The sequence below is a fragment of the Erinaceus europaeus genome, chromosome 9, assembly GCF_950295315.1.
Source record: "Erinaceus europaeus chromosome 9, mEriEur2.1, whole genome shotgun sequence".
NCBI classification, from domain to species: Eukaryota; Metazoa; Chordata; class Mammalia; order Eulipotyphla; family Erinaceidae; genus Erinaceus; species Erinaceus europaeus.
In genome coordinates this window covers 43,527,043-43,543,497 of record NC_080170.1, presented here as the reverse complement: position 1 = coordinate 43,543,497, position 16,455 = coordinate 43,527,043, and the positions used below count along the sequence as shown (strand labels likewise).

At 42.7% G+C, this 16,455-nt stretch overlaps 1 protein-coding gene and 1 pseudogene across 7 annotated transcripts in view; one reads left to right on the top strand and one right to left on the bottom strand.

The window, feature by feature from the left end:
• Window positions 1–6,464, bottom strand: part of CEP350 (centrosomal protein 350) — a 148,187-nt gene extending 141,723 nt beyond the window's left edge. For 6 of the 7 annotated variants that reach the window (XM_060197768.1, XM_060197772.1, XM_060197770.1 and 3 more), the window contains exon 1: window positions 6,330–6,464. The gene's annotated coding sequence lies outside the window, so the exon portion shown is untranslated. The remainder of the gene's footprint in view (window positions 1–6,329) is intronic. The other variant, XM_060197773.1, reaches the window with a different exon arrangement.
• Window positions 6,465–15,088: 8,624 nt separating this feature from the next.
• On the top strand, window positions 15,089–15,318 carry LOC103115994 (heat shock factor-binding protein 1-like; annotated as a pseudogene).
• The last annotated feature ends 1,137 nt before the right edge of the window (window positions 15,319–16,455 follow it).

The following is a 16,455-nucleotide window of genomic DNA, read 5'->3' as shown; positions in this document are numbered from 1 at the left end:
CAAAGAAGTGAAAGACTTGTATACTGAAAATTATGAGTCCCTACTCAAAGAAATTGAAAAAGACACAAAGAAGTGGAAAGATATTCCATGCTCATGGGTTGGAAGAATTAACATCATCAAAATGAATATATTACCCAGAGCCATCTACAAATTTAATGCTATCCCCATCAAGATCCCAAGCACATTTTTTAGGAGAATAGAACAAATGCTACAAATGTTTATCTGGAACCAGAAAAGACCTAGAATTGCCAAAACAATCTTGAGAAAAAAGAACAGAACCAGAGGCATCACACTGCCAGATCTCAAACTGTATTATAGGGCCATTGTCATCAAAACTGCTTGGTACTGGAACATGAACAGACACACTGACCAGTGGAATAGAATTGAGAGCCCAGAAATGAGGCCCCACACCTATGGACATCTAATCTTTGACAAAGGGGCCCAGACTATTACATGGGGAAAGCAGAGTCTCTTCAACAAATGGTGTTGGAAACAATGGGTTGAAACATGCAGAAGAATGAAACTGAATCACTGTATTTCACCAAATACAAAAGTAAATTCCAAGTGGATCAAGGACTTGGATGTTAGACCACAAACTATCAGATACTTAGAGGAAAATATTGGAAGAACTTTTTTCCGCATAAATTTTAAAGACATTTTCAATGAAACGAATCCAATTACAAGGAAGACTAAGGCAAGTATAAACCTATGGGACTACATCAAATTAAAAAGCTTCTTCACAGCAAAAGAAACCACTACCCAAATCAAGAGACCCCTCACAGAATGGGAGAAGATCTTTACATGCCATACATCAGATAAGAGTTTAATAACCAACATATATAAGGAGCTTACCAGACTCAACAACAAGACAACAAATAACCCCATCCAAAAATGGGGGGAGGAATTGGACAGAATATTCACCACAGATGAGATCCAAAAGGCCGAGAAACACATGAAAAAATGCTCCAAGTCTCTGATTGTCAGAGAAATGCAAATCAAGACAACAATGAGATATCACTTCACTCCTGTGAGAATGTCACACATCAGAAAAGGTAACAGCAGCAAATGCTGGAGAGGATGTGGGGTCAAAGGAACCCTCCTGCACTGCTGGTGGGAATGTCAATTGGTCCAACCTCTGTGGAGAACAGTCTGGAGAACTCTCAGAAGGCTAGAAATGGACCTACCCTATGACCCTGCAATTCCCCTCCTGGGGATATATCCTAAGGAACCCAACACATCCATCCAAAAAGATCTGTGTACACATATGTTCTTGGCAGCACAATTTGTAATAGCCAAAACCTGGAAGCAACCCAGGTGTCCAACAACAGATGAGTGGCTGACCAAGTTGTGGTATATATACACAATGGAATACTACTCAGCTGTAAAAAATGGTGACTTCACCGTTTTCAGCCGATCTTGGATGGACCTTGAAAAAATCATGTTGAGTGAAATAAGTCAGAAACAGAAGGATGAATATGGGATGATCTCACTCTCAGGCCGAAGTTGAAAAACAAGATTAGAAAAGAAAACACAAGTCGAACCTGAAATGGAATTGGAGTATTACACCAAAGTAAAAGACTCTGGGGTGGGTGGGTGGGTGGGTGGGGAGAATACAGGTCCATGAAAAATGATGAATTAAATAGTGGGGGTTGTATTGCTAAATGGAAATCTGGGGAATGTTATGCATGTAAAAAAAAAAAAAAAAAAGAAGTAGAAACGCAAAGCAGAAATTGACTGAGTTTGGAGTATGGCACCAAAGTAAGAAAGCAGAAGTATACTAGAGTTTGCAGTGAGTACCTCCCTAATACTACCTTTCCACTTTTCCAAGCTTTGGTTCCATGATTGCACAACAATTTGTTTGGCTTTGTATATTAACTCTCTTTTCAGTCACCAGGTTCCAGGTGTCATCAGGATGCCGGCCAGACTTCCCTGGATTGAAGACACTACCAATGTGTCCTGGAGCTCAGCTTCCCCAGAGACCCATCCTACTAGGGAAAGAGAGAGGCAGACTGGGAGTATGGACCGACCAGTCAACGCCCATGTTCAGCGAGGAAGCAATTACAGAAGCCAGACCTTCTACCTTCTGCATCCCACAATGACCCTGGGTCCATGCTCCCAGAGGGATAGAGAATGGGAAAGCTATCGGGGGAGGGGGTGGGATATGGAGATTGGACGGTGGGAATTGTATGGAGTTGTACCCCTCCTACCCTATGGTTTTGTTAATTAATCCTTTCTTAAATAAAAAATAAAAAAAATAAAAAATAAAATATTAAAAAAAAAAAAAAAATTATCTGACCACTTGTCCTACATGAAAAAAAAAACCAATTCCAAATATAAATGGTGAGTTGACTTTTCAAATAATTAATTATCTCTATAATAAGTCACCAAACTGTTGTAATTTTTCAGTTATGCTACAAACTATGTGGTCTTGGGGGGGTGTCAGGCAGTGGCTCACCTGGGTAAGTGCACATATTACAGTGCACAAGGACCCAGGTTCAAGCACCTGGTCTCCACCTGCAGGGGAAAGATTCACGAGCAATAAAGCAAGTGCTGCAGATGTCTCTTTCCCTTTCTATCTTCCCCCTCCTCTCTCAATTTCTCTCTCTATCCAATAACAAAAAAAAAAAATTTTAATTATGTGGTCTTAATGTTTATTTTACATAATTAAAAGTATAAATGAAGGAGCCTGGTGGTAGTACCCCTGGTTGAGAGCACAGATTACAGTATCCAAGTACCCAGGTTCAAGCCCCTGGTCCCCACCTGCAAGGGGAAAGGTTCACAGGTGATGAAGTAATATTGCAGGTGTCTCTCTTTCTTTCTTCCTTAGCATCCCTCCTTCAATTTCTCTCTGCCCTACCAAAGTAAATAAAATTTTAAAAATTTAATCTTACAAAAAAAAAAACAAGTATAAATGAAGTGAAGAAACAAAAACGGCAGAATTATGAGTATCCAAGCAAAATGTTAGACGACAAATCAACTACAAAATTTCTGAGAAACATTATACAAACAAAAATTACAGGCGAAAGTAAAGCAGCCAATCATAACCCAAAACATTTTAGTAATTTAAAAATGCTATGAAAATACTATCTTTATTGCCACCAGAATTATCGATGAAGCTAGTGCCAACACTACAAATCCACTGCTCCTGGCAGCCATGTTTTGTTTTGTTTTTCTTTCTTTTTTTTTAATTTATTCCCTTTTGTTGCCCTGGTTATATTGTTGTAGTTATTATTGTTGTTATTGATGTTGTCGTTGTAGGATAGGATAGAGAAAAATGGAGAGGAAGGAAGGACAGAGAGAAATGGAAAGAGGAGGGGAAGACAGAGGAGGAGAGAAAGATAGACACCTGCAGACCTGCTTCACCATTTGTGAAGCGACTGCCCTGCAGGTGGGAAGCTGGCGGCCCGAACTGAGATCCTTATGCCGGTCCTTGCACTTTGGGACATGTACACTTAACCCGATGCTCTACTGTCTGACTCCTTGTTTTTCTATTTTGTTTTTAATAGAACAGAGAGAAACTGAGAGATGGTGGAGATAGAGAGGAAGAAAGATAGGCAGACCTGCTTCACTGCTTGCAAAGTGTCTCGCCTGCTGGTGGAGAGCAGGGGCTCATACCTGGGTCCTTGCTCTTAACGGGGTATGCCATCGCCCAGCCCCCAAAATATTTTTAATTATTTGGGGACATGCTGGGTTTGTGCTTGCATGATTTGACAGCTCATGGTGGACTTTCTTCTTCTTCTTTTTAAATTTAAACTGGGGGGAAGAATAGGAGAGGAGAGATTCCATTGCACTTGTCCTTTCTAATGCTCCCATATGATGCCAGAGAATTGAAGATGGGCTTATGCATGGTAAAGTGTTTATTCTACTAGGTGAGCTATTTCCTGGCCCCTATATTAATGTTTTTCCAATTATCAGCCTAAGGAATAGGTGGTACGCCAAAGGAACTAAGATGAAGTTTTTCAACGATGCTAATTATTAGACCTCTACAAATAAAACTACTGAACTGAGGTTTTATTCAAAAAAAAAAAGGGGGGGGGGAGTCAGGCCGTAGCACAGCGGGTTAAGCACAGGTGGCACAAAGCGCAAGGACCAGCTTAAGGATCCTGATTCAAAACTCCCCCCCCGCCCCCCGCAGGTCTGCAGGTGTCTATCTTTCCCCCTGTCTTCCCTTCCTCTCTCCATTTCTCTCTGTCCTATCCAACAACGACGACATCAGTAACTACAACAATAAAACAAGGGCAACAAAAGGGAATAAATAAGTTTTTTTTTTTTTAAAAAAAAAGGAACATGGAATCTTTTAGATTTTAAAATACTAAATGCCAGAACTATCTGTATTAATATTCAATTTAATATAAACAATTCTAGAATGTTAACTGACACTGATGATCTACTGCAATATATACAAATAGCAACTCTTTATGAAACTAATGCTAATGTCAATAAAAACAAATAAAATGGAGACATAAGTACAAATAATTCTAGATCTGCAGAAATACAAGAGAAACATTCACATAATAAATTAATTTCTTTGTACCAGCTTCTACAAGTACAAAATAAAAGGTATTTGCCGAGCCTACCTCGCAAAACTACTATAGAGACTAAAGATGTCATTTACTTGATACTATTTTTTGACCAGAGCACTGCTCAGCTCTGGCTTTGGGTGGTTCTAGGGACTGAAGCAGGAACCTTCAAGCCTCAGGGATGGAAGTCTTTTTGCATAACCATTATGCTATTTCCCCAGAGATGGCAATTATTTTAGACAGCAGCCTTTATACCCTCAATATAACATAACAACTTAATAAATTTAAAAAAATGGTTATAGAAAAATCATCTTATTTCTTCTGTCCTTGATGTGTCAGAAGTTTTATAAAATGGGCAAAAAAAAAAAATGTGAATCAGATGCGTAAGAAAAAAACTTTAAAACTTCTTAATTCATTGATTCCTCCACAGGAGGCTGGTCATTCAAGAATATTCTCACATACCAGGACACAATAATATATAGCTAGAGAATCAGAAAATTTAGCTCATGTATGCATGAAATTGTTTATAACTCATCCTTACAGAGTTCTGCTACTATCTGAAAAGATGAGATACACATGTATTCATCCACACATACAATGTATTCTAGATTTATGTTTATTTCCTGGTTAAGGTGTCATACATTCAATGCAATGTAATGGTTCAAACCTATTTTATCACATTGACTGGATTCTGTCAATTTAGCACACCAGAACTAATTATCAGCTACCCTTGGATTTGCAGCAACTTCTAGCACAGGTCTTACTAACAACTCCCCTCAAGTCACCCACCATCTCAAGTTACAACCTTGTTGAACAACAATATTTTAAACTAAGGAATTTTTGAAGTGGAAAGCAGCTTTCAGCATTTCATCGTAGTATTACGTCTGTAAACTGTTTTAGATTGTCACTTGGTCTGCCTAACACAGCCTTTTCTAAAAGAAAGGAAAAAATTACTTAAAATACAGAACAGGAAGAAGTGTGGTTAACATGGCAACCTAACCAACCATTAACGACTTTTCCAAGTTCAAAACATGGGTCACCATCAAAACAAAACAACCAGGTGGAGTACCTGGATACTGATCATCATTCCTGACAAGCTCTTTTCTTCTATATGGAGAATTTGCTCCTACACTAAAATCACTAACTAGGTGTTATTTCCTATCTGAAAACTAAAAACCCAGTCAAATTCCAACCCATATTTCTGACACTAACTAAATATCGTTTAGCTTGATGGACCACAATTAAAAAAAAAAAATAGGGCGGGGTGGAAACACTGACAGTTTTCAGAGCACCAAGCTTTTAAAATCCCCCCCCCAATCATTTGTGAATAAATCAGTAGATTACATTTGGCAGCTGCCAGCCTGAAGCTGAAGATAAAAGTTTTTTTTTTCCCCTATACTTGAGAATGTTTATTCCCCACCGAGAAGGAACAGAAACTCGTCATCCTGACCACTGGAGCTAGCTCTCCGGAATTTCCCCCTAAGCCTGGTCTCCGGATGAAGAGAGACCAGTCCGGAGAGCCAAGGCCAGAGGTCTGTGACATCTTTTGCAGAGGAGAGGCGGGGCGGGGCGGCGGAGAGGGGAGGTGGCCCTGGCAGGTAAGAGAGGAGATACCCTCTTGGAATGGCACCGGTGGGACCTGAAACCCGGCTCTCCCAACAGGCCCTCCCTGCAAAGCTTCGGGGCCCACGGAGACTCCCGGGAGGCGAGGGCGGCACCAGCAAAGGCCGGGGCTGCCCGCCGCCCCCGGCCCGCGGGCAGGGGCAGCAGAGCCTCCGCGGTCGCTGCCGGGTCCTGCCTGCAGCTCACCTGAGAGTGTCGCCTCCGCCCTGGGCTCCCACGGTGCATCCCGCGGGGCCTGGCGGAGGGTGCAGGGACGCCGCCCCGATCGTCCCCAGGGCTGCCCGGCCAGGCCTCTCCGCTCCGGGGACGCCCCGGTGTCCACCTCCCCCGGCGGCTGCCGGGCTCTGCCGAGCGGCAGAGAAGGGAGACGAGGCAAAAAGGCTGGCTCCCTTCCCGGCCTCCCCCCACCCCCGCCCCGAGCTGCGGCTCTCTTTGCAGTCCCCTCTGGCGCAGGTCTGGCCCGGGTGCCCCGCCTGGGAGTCACTGGGGCAGCGGCGGCCCAGTCGCCATTACAGCCCCACAACTGACACGGAGGAGGAGCGGCGCCGGAGGCAGTGGCATCGGCGGCGGCGGCGCGAGGCAGGGCGGGAGCTGTCCGGACCCGGGACAAACCTCGCGAGAACTGTCCCGAGATGGCGCCGCAGGAATGCGCCCCTCACTGGAGCCCATATTGAGTGTGGCCGGAAGGTGAAAGTGAGAAGATGAGATGAAGGGGGGGGGGGGGCCTTAAAGGCGCCATGTTTAGTGTGGCGAAGCTAGAGGGGCAGGACGCGGGAGGAGCCGGAGTCAGTCCGCTGCGGAAACCGATGTGGCCTGCCGCACCACTCAGAAGCTAGTTGGACCTTCTGACTGCGTTTTTCAAAGCCGAAGCTGCGACTAAAATGAACTGGAAGTCTAGAAATTGCAACTTCTCCGATTTGACCGTGTTTCGCCAAGGGGTATTCGAATAAATCGTTAGCCTGGTCAGGGAGTGCGGCTTTGCGGCTACTGCATTTACCCGCTGTTGTCACAGTGCCCGCTCTTTTCTCCAAGAGTGACATGAACAGGGTTCAGTATGGACTCTGTCTAATGGTTTAAGATTCCTGAGCAAGTAAGACGGAGTTTCCTCCTGTGAGATGCTGACTTGAGAGACCCTCTTGGGTATCACGTCTCCTAATAGCTCTCTCCTTTCCCCCACTCTCTGCATGGTAAATTCCATCATCTGTCAAGTCAGCTTAGAATGAATGGCATCTTTTCTGCAAATAATGCCACCTTCCGCTAGGTGTTCACTGCACACAGGTTCTCCACCATCCCTTTCCTACAGATCCTGGACTCCGATAGCTATTTACCCACCGTTTCTCTTCCTTAAGTATCTTGAGGCCTAGACCCTGTCAGGACCTAGAGCAAGTCATTAGGACCTAGTAGATGTTCAATAAACGATTGGTGAGTAAAAAAGCAAACAGCAATAACTCCCGCCTCTTTTTTAGTGTCTGTAGCTGTGCCTGGATATGAGATATGTATGTGTATGAGAGGCCTGTACATTATAAAATGTGTGTTGAGTCTCCAGGAAGCTTTGCTACAGGGAAGAACTGGAAATGTGGGTGTCCCAATGATGCAAGGGGAAGCAAGATTTCACTTATAGGTAATATTTAAGAAGCAAGCCAAGAAAAGGGAAACGGAGAAACTTACCTGTGTATTTGAGCAAAGCAAAGGACTCTGGGCTAAAGCTAGTGGGGAAGTGGGAAGGGGGTGGGGAAGACTTAGGTTTCCTTTACACTGATGGTTAAGAGGGACTTGGGTTGGTGGTGGGAGTGGAGTACAGACACCTATCATGGGAAGATAAGGAATTGTACCCATGTGTCAACAACTGTCCAGTAAATCCCAATAAAATTATTTTTTTTTAAAGAAAAACCACATGAGAAAAAATTTTTGTGGGCCCAGACGGTGGTGCAACTGGTTACAGTGCGCAAGGACCCAGGTTCAAGCCTCTGGTCTTCACCTGCAGGGGGAAAGCTTCACGAGTGGTGAAGCAGTTGTCTCTGTCTCTTTCCCTTTCTGTCTCCACCTCTGCTCTCAATTTCTCTCTGTATCTGTCCAATAATAAGAAAGAAAGGAAATAAAAGAATTTTTCTTAGGTTTTCCCCAACTTTTTATGTGAACTGTGGTAAAGATGATTTTATATATTTTTAACTGAATGCATACAACTACTTAATCCAATATGTATTATAACCACCATTTAAATAAAAGCGAGGAGGGGAGTACGTACTGAAAAACAAAAAATTCCTATATTATTATTTTATATATTATTTTATTATTCCTCAATAAAAAGCAAGTAAAAGGGGGTGGGGCGGTAGCGCAGCAGATTAAGCGTACATGACATGAAGCTTAAGGAGCCTGGTTCAGTTGGAGCCCTGGCTCCCCACCTGCAGGGGTTTGCTTCACAAGCTATGAAGCAGGGCTGCCAAGTGTCTTATCTTTTTCTGCCCCTCTCTGTGTCCCCTCCTCTCTCAATGTATCTCTGTCCTATCCAACAGCAATGATAATAATAATAACAACGATAAACAACAAGGGCAACAAAAAGGGGGAAAAGATGGCCTCCAGGAGCAGTGTATTTGTGGTGCAGGCACTGAGCCCCAGAGAACCCTGGAGGCAAAAAAAAGAGAAGATTTGAGATTCCATTACCACAGTCTGTCTATACTTTTGCCACTATGCTACCTCCTGAGCCACAAAGAAAACACCAAAAGATTTTTGTCACTGTGTGTGGAGCACTGTTACCTTCATATCAGCCTATGTACAATTTTCACTTATTATTGATCGGATAGAGACATAGAGAAATTAAATGGGAGGTAGAAAGGAAGAGTGGGGAGAGTGGGGGACAGGTAATGAATGGTGCAGCTGGTTGAGTACACACATTACACCTCTCAGGGACCTGAGTTCATGTCCTTGGTCTCCACTTGCAGGAGGGAAGCTTAATGAACAGTGAATCAAATCAGTGTTGCAGGTCTCTCTGCCTCTCACTGTCCCTGCTCTCTCCCCATTCCTCTATCCTTCCCACCCCTCCCACCTTCCTTTCCCCTCCCTCTCGCTCTCAATCTCTGTCTCTAAATAAATCAATAATAAAATTAAATACCCATGTATGGCATTCCTTGGGGCCAGATAGTGGTGCCCCTGCCTGCGCACACACATTGCCATGTCAGGACACAGGTTCAAGTCCCCAGACCCCAGTCCCCACCTGCAGGGGGGGAAGTTTCATGAGGGTAAGTAATGCTGCAGGTATCTCTTTTTATCTCTCCCTATCTCCCCCATCTCAATTTCTGGCTGCCTCTATCCAATAAATAAAGTAAAAAAAAAAACAAAAAAAAAACAGGAAATGGAAATGGCCATCAGAAGCAGTGGATTTGTAGTGTTGGTTTCAAGCCCAGTGATAACCCTGATGGCAATAAAAAAGTAATAATAATAATATAAAAATAAATTTTTTTAAAAGAAAGATTTGTGACTCTTCCCAGTAGTTTTTTTCAATATAGACAGACAATGGGTATTCAGCCTGGCTTATGTTTTTTTTTTTTTTCTATGTCTTAGCAGACATCAAGATTGGACTTTAGATTATCCATTGGTTATTATAACTTTGACTCTGAACTCTTTGTTTTTACTTTTATTTTGTTGTTGTTTCAGCTGTTTTTGGATAACTGAATCATGACCTCAGACTTTAATTTTCTTTTGTTTTAGGTACCAGGAATTGAACTCAAGACCTCAAACTTGCAAAATATTTACTCTACTATGGAGTTATATTCCCAGTCAGGTCCCAGACTTCAGACTAAATTTCAAACTGTCTGTTACCCAGATAAACCTGGGTAAAGAAATTAACAGAAGAGAGTCAGGAGGTAGCACAGTGGGTTAAGTGCATGTGGCGCCAAGCACAAGGACCAGCTTAAAGATCCCAAGGACCAGCTTAAAGATCCCAGTTCGAGCCCCCGGCTCCCCACCTGCAGGGTAGTCCCTTCACAGGCAGTGAAGCAGGTCTGCAGGTGTCTGTCTTTCCCCTCTCTTTCTTCCCCTCCTCTCTCCATTTCTCTGTCCTATCCAACAATGACAACATCAATAACAACAATAATAACTATGACAACAATAAAAAACAAGGGCAACAAAAGGGAAAATAAATAAGTATAAAAGAAATTTTAAAAAGAAATCAACAGAAGTTTCTCATGTCAGATTCAAAATTAAATTTATCATTTTCCTTCCCCTCAATCCCAAAAGCCAGTTCCTTTTCCTATTCTGTATTTGTGTTAATTACCATTACAAAGCACTATTTTGAAAACTGAACTCACAAAGTTTAGAAATATATACTTTTCTGGGGAGATGGTGTCATAGTTGGGTAAAGGGCTAGAAAGCTGGATCAGCAAGAAGGATGACAGAGGACCTAGTGGGGGTTGTATTGCTATATGGAAAACTGGGAAATATTGTGCATGTACAAACTATTGTATTTACTGTCGAATTAATTCCCCAATAAAGAAATTTAAAAAAAAAAAAAAAAGCTGGATCAGGGAAGAGAGTAGCTCCCAAATATAGGGAAAGTATATAAATACTGTTAACTGTAAGCCCCATCAATTTGATCTGGGGCCCATATTCAGCACAGCAGCCCATTTAACCTTTGTATCCCTATAGGTCAGAGCTCGCATTCTGTGGTTACGGCTAGGAGCACTCCAGGCTGCACTAATTTCAGGACCCATCTTCCTCAAGTGGTAAAGTATGTTGTCCAACCTCCTTTCAGAGAATGGAACAGTTCCTACCATTGTTGATCCACATTGAGGGCAAGGTCCTATAGGGGCCCACAAAGGGGTCCATTATGTTGTTCCTGATGGAGATGACCAGTGACAATGGAGAGAGGGATCTGTCAGAGGTCTAGGCCCATCATGTCTGTGTGGGAATCTCAGGACTCCCTAACTAGGGCCCCAGGTGATGGGGTGGCCTGGTAGTGACCAAAGAGTCATAAAGAAGTCTGCCACTTTGTATGTTAACTCTCTTTTCAGTCACCAGGTTCCAGGTGTCATCAGGATGCCGGCCAGACTTCCCTGGATTGAAGACACCACCAATGTGTCCTGGAGCTCAGCTTCCCCAGAGACCCATCCTACCAGGGAAAGAGAGAGGCAGACTGGGAGTATGGACCGACCAGTCAACGCCCATGTTCAGCGAGGAAGCAATTACAGAAGCCAGACCTTCTACCCTCTGCAACCCTCAATGACCCTGGGTCCATGCTCCCAGAGGGATAGAGAATGGGAAAGCTATCGGGGAAGGGGGTGGGATATGGAGATTGGGCGGTGGGAATTGTGTGGAGTTGTACCCCTCCTACCCTATGGTTTTGTTAATTAATCCTTTCTTAAATTAAAAAAAAAAAAAAAAAAAAGAAGTCTGCCAGTCTCTTGCCCTTATCCAGCTTTTGTAATCCTTACTTTGTCTGACAAGGTTAAGCTTTGGAATGATTGGGTCCACCTGCATGTTAGCTGTCAGACAAGGCAAAAATTAGTAAAGTCATGGAGTATACCTAAAATAGACCTATTAGCTTTTTCTAAAATGGAGACCCCCCCAAAATCTTCATCTGCAATATTTTTTTAATATTTATTTTCCCTTTTGTTGCTATTGTTTTTTTATTGTTGTTGTAGTTATTGCTATTGTTGTTGATGTCATCGTTATTAGATAGGGCAGAGAGAAATGGAGAGAGGCTGGGAGTATGGACCGACCAGTCAACGCCCATGTTCAGCGGGGAAGCAATTACAGAAGCCAGACCTTCTACCTTCTGCAACCCTCAACGACCCTGGGTCCATGCTCCCAGAGGGCTAGAGAATGGGAAAGCTATCATGGGAGGGGGTGGGTTATGGGGATTGGGTGGTGGGAATTGTGTGGAGTTGTACCCCTCCTACCTTATGTTTTTGTTCATTAATCCTTTCTTAATAAAAAATTAAAAAAAAAATAAAAAATAAAAAATAAAAAAAAATAAAAAAAGAAATGGAGAGAGGAAGGGGAAGACAGAGAGGGGGAGAGAAAGATAGACACCTGCAGACCTGCTTCACCGCCTGTGAAGCGACTCCCCTGCAGGTGGGGAGCTGGGGGCTTGAACTGGGATCCTTATGCCGGTCCTTGTGCTTTGCGCCACGTGTGCTTAACCTGCTGCGCTACTGCCCAACTCCCCATCTGCAATATTCTTGCCTTTAGTTTCATGATTACTCAACAATTTGTTCCACTTTATATCTTAACTCTTTTATAGCCACCAGGTTCCAGATGCTACCATGATGCCAACCTGACTCACCTGGGCAAATGACCTCACCAATGTGTCTTGAAACCCTGCCTCCCCAGAACCCTACCCCACTAGGGAAAAAGAGAAAGAGAGGCTGGGAGTATGGATCAGCCTGCCAATGCCCATGTTCAGTGGGGAAGCAATTACAGAAGCCAGACCTTCCACCTTCTGAACCCCATAATGATCCTGGGTCCATACTCCCAGAGGGATAAAGACTAGGAAAGTTTTGGGGCCAGGTGATGGTGCACCTGGTTGAGCGCACATGTTACAATGTGTAAGGACCGGAGTTCAAGCCCCCGGTCCCTACCTGCAAGGGGAAAGTTTTGCAAGTGGTGAAGCAGGGCTTCAAGTATCTCTCTCTCTCTCCATCTCTGTCACCCCCTTCCCTCTTGATTTCTGGCTGTCTCTATCCAATAAATAAGGGTAATTTAAAAAAAAGAATAGGAAAGTTTTCAAGGAATACAGAATTCTGGTGGTGGGAATTGTATGGAATTGTACCCCTCTTACTCTATAGTCTTGTCAATATTTCCATTTTATAAATAAAAAGTTTAAGAAAGAAAGAAATATATACTTTTCTTTGTGTTTTATTCCTCTTCAGTCAGGTTGTTCAGTTTTACTTCAGTTCAGGCTATAAAGACTGAGGCTCCAGAATCTCAGGTTCAATCCCCCATACCACCATAAACCAGAGTTAAGTAGTGCTCTGGTAATAAAAAAGAGAGAGAGAGAGAGACAGACTGTTGACACATGATTTCTTAAATCTATTCCCTTTTTGTCACCACTGCTCTTCTAGTACAGGTTCTCACTTCAATACCCAAATGACTTTACTAGAGTTCATTTTGATATTTGTCCTTGCTCCTTCCTCTTCCTGGGAAAGTCAGTAATAATTCCTCACCTCAGTCATCAAAATTTTTCTCAATATGGTAGCAAATTTCTATCGTTCTGAAATAAAGAAGCAAGAGAAAAATAGGAAGGGTGAGGTCTTGGTGCCAGGAAGACTCCAATTCAAATTGGTCCCATCACTTACTAGTCATTTGAACCCTCAAAACCCTTCATTTTATTGTTTATATATCAGGGCTGGTAGCTACCCTGTAGGGTTCTCTTGAAGATTAAAAAGAACACCAAGAGCCAGCACATAAAATGTAGAATTACAAAGTGGCCATCATCACTTTGGTCATGTTACTAAGTTTAGTCAGACATAGCTTGACCATCTCTTCTTTTAGATCCACATTCCCTAACCTGGATCACACATCACTTTGGTTTATAATTTCTGCCATTCTCAAAAGCTATACCTACTATAGGAATAAGCCCATGATGACTACTCCTATTTTGCAGGTGTTCTACCTCCTGAACTCCATGAGGTCATGTCTGCCTTTAGGGCTTTTAAATCCTTTCAGTGTTTCTATGTGTATCTTATACATTCATGTCACTGTTGAACCCTTCCTCTCAATAACAAAGCCCTTTGTTTTCTTGTTAATGAATTACTCCTGCATAATGAGAAACCATCTCACACCCACCAAATTGGCAAAAATTAATACTGTCATTATAATACTGTCACTATAAGCTCAAGTGTGGATACTTGCCTTTGCTGGAGAAAAAATTCAGGGAAAAGTCAACAGCAGACTTAAAGGCATCTTTATTAAGCAAGTTCAAACAAAGGAAGGAGAGAATTTCAGTGAGTTGGCTCTCTGTAAGAATGTGAGCCACAGGCTTTTTCATTTTAAGGTCTTTCCTTTAAATTTAGGGGTGTGTCTTAGAAGTACCTCTTTCTCTCCCATTTTCTCACAGTTCAGTGGGGCTTTATCAACTTTTGCAGTAACTCACAGTCCCAAAGAATAAACAGTTCAGAGAGTGCAACTTCAATTGTTATCAGTAAAATTCTCTGTCTTGTTTCCTCCATGCTAAACTTCCAGAACAGTAAAAAAACATTCTGTCTTCTCTCTCTCTAAATCAGAAGCTTTTCTCGTTCCAGCCAACAAACCAAACTGAGAAGGACAGCTCCTGTTAACTTTTGCCTTTCTATTGAATGGCTGGCAAAAATGTAAAATAATGGAAGTCTCTATTTACTTCTGAAAGCTGTATAAACTGACATGATTTAGAAGAACCATTTGGAAGTATACAGTAGAGTTGAAGCTGTGTCTGATTCAATAATTCACTCACAGAACTTTACAGTTTTTAAATTCTTTCATTTGATGACACAAGATAAAGAGCTTGTAGGGAACCAGGTGGTGGCACGCCTGGTTGAGGGCATGTATTACAATGCACAAGGACCCAGGTTTGAGCCCCTGGTCCCCAGCTGCAGAGGGAAAGCTTTACAAGTGGTGAAGCAGGGCTGCAGGTATCTCTCTCCTTCTCTATCACTCTCATCCCTCTTGATTTCTGATGGTCTCTATCCAATAAATAAAGATAATAAATTTTAAAAATTTTAAAAAAGATAAAGAGCTTGTGTAGTAAAGCTGGAGAGCTAGTTCAGCCTGCCGCAGAGGTTCTAGGTTCAATCTCTAGCACCACCATATGCCAGAGTGGAGGAGTGCTCTGGGCCCCTCACTCTCTCCCTTTTCACTCATAATAAATACTGAATGAATAAACAACAACAACAACAATAATAATTTAGAAAGCAAGACAAACAGAAGTGTAGTTGTCAATCTAGGACATCACTACCAAGCTAGGAGTCAGGGAGATGGCTGAGATGGACCCCAAGAATGTGCAGGGCATCATCTCAGTGGTGCAGACTCTCTTGAAACAGATATAAGATAAATTTCAGACCATGTCTGACCAAATCATAGGGAGAATTGATGACATGAGCAGTTCAATTGATGACCTGGATAAAAACGTCACAACCTCATAACACAGGCTGGGGTGGAAAAGCTAGAAAGTGAAAATAAAATAACACCCACACAAAAGAGCTGAAAATTGCTAATTTACACCTAAAACTGAAACACCATTTTTTAAAATTCATTTTATTTATTTTCCCTTTTGTTGCCCTTGTTTTTCTTTGTTGTTATTGATGTCACCGTTGTTGGATAGGACAGAGAGAAATGGAGAGAGGAGGGGAAGACAGACAAGGGGATAGAAAGACACCTAGGGAGTCAGGTGGTAGCACAGTGGGTTAAGCAGGTGGCACAAAGCGCAAGGACTGGTGGAAAGTTCCCAGTTCGAGCCCCCAGCTACTCACCTGCAGGGGAGTCGCTGCACAGTGGTGAAGCAGATCTGCAGGTGTCTATCTTTCTCTCCCCAACTCTGTCTTCCCCTCCTTTCTCCATTTCTTTCTGTCCTATCCAACAACAAGGATATCAGTAACAACAATAATAAAACAACAAGGACAACAAAAGGGAATAAATAAGCAAGTAAGTAAATACTAAAAGAAAGATAGACACCTGCAGACCTGCTTCACCACTTGTGAAGTGACCCCCCTGCAGGTGGAGGGGGGGGTCTTGAACTGAGATCCTTAGGCTGGTCCTTGCATTTTGTACCACGTGACTTTATCCGCTGCGCTACCACCCAACTCCCTTGGAACACCATTTTTACAAGCCAAGAGAACACTAAATGACTTTTGCAACTAACCACTGTGTGTAGACAGGTTTTATATTATAAAGTGTGTGTTGGCCTTACGCATACTATATAATTAGCTTATAGTGTTGTTGTTTTTCTCCCTTTTTTCTCCATCAGTTTCTTGAACATGATAACTTCACATCTTGGGCCTTGGTCACTTGTGCTATTAAATATATTAAACACTAAAACTTTGGCATTTCCTGCATTAAAAAAAGAAGTGGGGGGAGTCAGGCGGTAGCGCAGCGGGTTAAGTGCACATGGTGCGAAGCAAAAGGACCAGCTTAAGGATCCCAGTTTGAGCTCCCGCTCCCCACCTGCAGGGGAGTCTCTTCACAGGCGGTGAAGCAGGTCTGCAGGTGTCTGTCTTTCTCTCCCCCCTTGGTCTTTCCCTCCTCTCTCCATTTCTCTCTGTCCTATCTAACAAGGACGACATCAATAACAACAGCAATAATAACTACAACAACGAGTGGTCCGGGAGATGGTGCAGTGGATAAA